The 5,462-nt window shown below is 42.6% G+C and overlaps 1 protein-coding gene across 21 annotated transcripts in view; it reads right to left on the bottom strand.

Annotated features, from left to right (window-relative positions):
- Positions 1-5,462, bottom strand: part of celf2 (cugbp, Elav-like family member 2) — a 234,019-nt gene that overhangs the window by 99,431 nt on the left and 129,126 nt on the right. The window lies entirely within an intron of this gene.

Here is a 5,462-nt window from a genome sequence, read left to right as displayed (position 1 = left end):
AGCCAGACTGCAAAAGAAAAAAATGTCTGTATAGGTCTTTTGAGCAGCGGCTGAGGGCCGTTACTCCCTCACCTCGCACTCACATTAGACAGCAGACTCGCTCATCCACACTACATCTGTGCGATACTGACCGTGAAATCTCATTTATTTATTCACTCATCATCTTCATTTTACATTCACGGCTCTTCAGACCTCGCTTTTATTAAAGGAATTGGTCAACGTTTTGGCAAACGCACTAATTGGATTTCTTTTGACAGGAAACAAATAGAAAAGTCCCTGTCCAAAGTCTTCTAAAGCCTTGTTTAACCCGTACATTAACCAACGTGACTACAGTAGCCAAGCTACTGTAAAATCTATATATGTATATATACATAATGCATATAACAAGAAAGGGATCTGATTTCTATCGGACCTCTGCCCTCACATTGGGAGCATGTCATTTGGACAGACAGGTGCTGTACTGAAAGAGCACAGGTTTTTTTTCCTACAGAGAAAAAGTTTCACAACTAGTCAAACATTCAGCTGTGAAAACTTATTTAGACCTATAGAGGACCTATGGAGGACCTATGGACCTACAGAGGCTGCTTGGTGTCAGTTTTGGTATATCTAGGACTGGACCAAAGTTATTTTTTTTGAAAACGAGGACGCACCGCTAAACGTAATAAACTTGTTTCCCGGTCTAAAGTATTTGTCATGCACATGTAAAAATGCTGATCTGAACAATCTGAGCCTGTCAGTGGCAAACCTGTAGGATTACAGTGCAACGCGGTTCACAGCTGCCGGTTACAGCGTTCTCGTCAATACTGGACCAATGTCAAAGATTTTGGTCCAGATTTTTATTTATCAACATAAGAGTGACATGCCACTGTCTCATGAACACATGACACAGTCACGACACATGAACCCTAACCCTAACTTATCTAAACAAAACCGAATGACACTTACTAAAAGAAGCGTTATGCCATGACTTGTTATGAATGTTTATGACACGTTTATGACAGCGTCATGTCACTCTTATGCATATACACCTTCAGGCAAAGTTTAACCGGTTTGTGTTTGTAGTCACTCAGACACCAATGTAGATTATATGACCACATGAGTAACATAATATGATATCATGTTAAATATCGTGATGATGATGTTCGTTGCCATGCATGACACATATTAAAAGTGTTCTCAGTTCTGCCTCTCAAACAAATGCAAGAAAATCATGTCCAACATTCTTTTATCGAACAAATTGAACATTGAATTGGAGATAAAAGACAGCACTAAAAAAAGAGTGACAGCTACATTTTTAAAGTGCAGTTTTCTACCAATAAAAAAAATCTCTTGAGCGTCTTTTGGGATATTTTTTCAACCCTTCGGGACATGTTTATTGCAGCTGTTAAGGTTACGATGACGGGGTCCAGATTGAAAACTTTTAAGTGCATATAAGCTGTCACTGTCCAACAATTAGAATCATACGTGTATGGTCTGTATGTTAAGTAGACGGTATAAGGAAAATAAGCGTCTAAGTCTAAGTCTCCATAGATGAAGAGTAAACAGCGATGAGCAACCTGGAATAGATTAACAGCCTGCTATCTATACCCTCTGTTTGCCTTGCTCCCAGCTGGACTCCAACAGGCGGCCAGATAGGAATATGCTACAAGAAAGACAGTAGGAGACAGAGGACGAGCGAGGTAGGTACGAGTGGGAATTAAAAGAGAGCGAGAGAGGGGTGGAGACGGATGCAGACGAGCCAGAGCCGGGTCCAGGAGTAAGCACAGCTCAGAGCTCAGCATGAAACCAGGCATACGTACACACATGCATACACACGTACACACATGCACACACACACGGGCTACGGTTGAGGCTGGCCGCGTTGATCCCCTCGCTGTTTATCCCTTCTGTTTCTGCTCTAAAACACACATCTTCTCTGACTCCCTTAACCCCTCAATCGCAGCACGCACACAAGCCACAAAACAGCCCTCTCACTCACACACACACGCACGCACAAACACACGCACACACACACACTTTCCAGTGGGTTCGTGGAAGGGCCGAGCTGTCACACACTTCTTCTCATTGCAAACGTGTTTGCAGGGTGTGTAACAGTCCCACAGGGGAACTAATCTCGTTGACAAGCAGAGTGAGAAACATCAGTTCCCCCCCGAGGGAGTAGGGCAGCCAAGGTCAGCTAAACACACAAACACACACACACACACACACACACATACACACACTCTCTCTCTCTTAGACACACACATGTACCGACATGTTAGCACACACATGCAGACCTGGGCAGTCACATCTCCTCACACGTACACACCTTGACAGATTCTTCCACAACTTTCACTCGGAGACAAAATGTGGACAACGCTGACACAGATAACTCAAGGACTGAGCGATGATTTCATTTTACAGAGGAAATGTATCGTGACGTGATGATCATCTCATTACATCACATTACATGTCATTTAGCCGTCGCTTTTATCAAAAGTGACTTACAATTGCTTTATAATCAGAGGTCGCACGCCTCTGGAGCAACTAGGGGTGAGTGTCTTGCTCAGGGACACATGGGTTGATGAATTGCAGCGGGAATTGAACCCGTCCACACCCACACTAAAGGCGTGTGTCATGTCCACTGCGCCATCACCACCATTAGGCTCTCTGAGCCTCAGCACCGTCTTTGCAGCCGGGGAATGGCTGTAATGGTGAGTGTGACATCACGGTCTCCCGCCCACTCGTTTAAAGGTACAGTTGCTGAATACGGGCTGTGTGCAATCTCTCTGTGGACGGGACGTTCTGATGCTTTTACAGTATTTATACAGCACGTCGATTGGCTATATCCCTTGTGTTGTCTTCCCCATTGACCATGCAACTTTTGGTTTTTCTGGGTCAAAATTTAAAAATGTAAATCTTTTTTTTTTTTTTTTTTACATAGTTTTGGTTGTCGTCAACACTTTAGTCACTTTCTCAGACGTTTTTGTCGATTTCTTATGCGTTTATTTGACTCTTTTTTTTTTCCCCACCCATGTTTTTGAAGCTTTTTCCGACATTTTTTCGCCACTTTTTTCAACGTTATTTCATCAATTGGTTTTCAAATGCTATAAAAATTGAAGAAAACATCCAAGTCCAATGAAAGTAGTCAATCAATTATTTTACTTCGGAAGTTGGTTGAAAGGAACCCACATTTGTGGTATAGAAACTTTTGTGAAAATAGGTCAAATTTGACCGGAGGACAACTGGAGGGATGCAATTCAAAAAAGAAAAAGACATGTGAACTCACTTTTTACAATATGGGCACCTTAAAGGGACACTTCTCCTCAACAGCATAAAGAAGACTAAGCTAAAAACACACAACTAACTGCACACAAGCAGAGACATACACAACAAAAACTCTATTGTCCTGAATATTGTCTGCTGCTGTATCAAACACAAAACAAGATTAGCAACTTCACCCAAACACACCATGAGATCCCCCCCCCCCCCCCACCGAATCCCACTCTGTAACTGATTTTGTCATCGGCGCTGCGAGGCAGATTAGTGACTCAAACTAAATGAGTGCCGTACTGTATCGACTGATTTATTTGGAACACTTCTAGTTTTCCCTGTAACTGATTTACAGCGAGGTAATCTGGCTCCCGGGGGCCCTGTTTCCAGCCAAACGAAGGAGTGTGATATTGCCTGTGATTCACTTGAACTTCACAATAAGCAATATTCCGCCCACCTTGGGTACACCACTGACAGCGGGGAGGGGGGGGAGGGAGGGAGGCAGGGAGGAGGGGAGGGGCAAGGGAGTACAGCTTTGATGGCGGTAGCATACATGAATGACGTTGGCCGGCTGAAAAAAAACTGGCTCTCTGAGAGGCTTTGTGATTGCCTTTACGTGTGTGTGTGTGCGTGTGGGTGTGTGTGTGTTAGCATTTGTGGTTGCCATGGAGACGTGGCAGGACATGTGACGCGGGGAAACGACCAGATAAATGTCACAGTGGCTAATGAAGCTGCACCGGTGCCCCCGACGCTCAGCTAGCTCTGTGCTAACGAGTTACCGGTAATGAGAAGAGAGTGACACGCACGCACACACACACACACACACACACACACACACACACACAAAGTATGAAGAAAACCCACTGATGCAGAACATACATGGATACAAGTCAAATGGGTCTCATATTTTGCTGCATGTGTGAAACATGGAGACTCTGGAGGAGTCGGCACGGGTCCCTCAGAAATACAGATGCTGCAGTTTCTGGTCTGTGCAGTGTTGGGATCAGTGTGGTAAGTTAAGCTCTCTTTAATGGATACTTGAGTTAAATTGGACATTAATGATAATGTAAAACCTTGCTCTGCAGGAAACAACATCTCCTAGGACGCATATGCGTGCATGGTCTTTAGAATGAGGCCATATGAAGGAAAACGGCCTATTGGACAAAACTATTATTACTATCAACTATTACAACGCTCTTGTTCTTCATCTTAATGTTTTGTGTTTTTATGTTGACCTGTTGTCTGTGAAGTTGTTGTCGAAAAAAAAATCCCCTCTTTTGTATATTGTCTTATTTGACCTTATCTCAGTGCGGATACGGTTGCTGCTCCGGAATAACCTTAAGTTTTGAATATTTTATCATAAATATGCGCTCACAAGGTCAAAAATGATTCCCTGCACTCATGTATATGAATACCTTTCTTTTTTTTGCATTTGATCTTAATTATATAAAAGAATTGAGAATATTTAATGTTTTTTTCCCAATATATAAAAATAAAGAAACAAGAAAAGAACAGATGGAAAAAATGAAATCTGCAAAAAGATACTAAATTGATAAGCCGACTCAAACTATTCAGATCTGATAAAGAGATACAGACTCAACTCTAACCGTGGTATAATAAGCTTTTTTGTTGTTATTTGGTATGAGTTCTTTTGAGAGATAATCAGCAGCTCAGTTGTGTTTCTCCCCCCCCCCCGTCTTTCCCCAGTAAGCATGATTCAAGCAGCTCTCCTCACAAGAGGACCTTGCAGTAAAAAGTGTCCACTTGCGGCTGAAACAGCAACATTTGGGATCAAACCCAGATGGGAATCTTTTTAATACACTGGAAAAAAAACAAAAAAAACAAAATGAGTCTTGTATGCGAATAACTGTAAATGTATCACGGCTGAGAGCTCAAAGGAAGAACTCAACACATAGAAAATCTATATTTTGATACATCTATTTAAGCTGAAGGTTTTTGTTGTCTCCATTTAAAAACACAGTGTGACACATACAAAGCCTGACGCAAGTATATTTTAAGACCGTCCTGCGCCTACGTCGTCTAAATAGCAAATGCACCTGCGCCCGTGGGCGTGCTGCTCTTACAGGGAGGTGTGTTCAGGTGCATTGTTGGCGTATTGCTATTTTGGTCTACAGTCAATGGCGCAGCATTTCATTGTTGTTTTAACAGCGCATTAGTAAAATACTTGTTACACACACAGGGAAGCGCAG

Source organism: Etheostoma spectabile, chromosome 23 (assembly GCF_008692095.1).
Source record: "Etheostoma spectabile isolate EspeVRDwgs_2016 chromosome 23, UIUC_Espe_1.0, whole genome shotgun sequence".
Classification (NCBI taxonomy): domain Eukaryota; kingdom Metazoa; phylum Chordata; class Actinopteri; order Perciformes; family Percidae; genus Etheostoma; species Etheostoma spectabile.
This window is presented reverse-complemented; position numbering and strand designations above follow the sequence as displayed.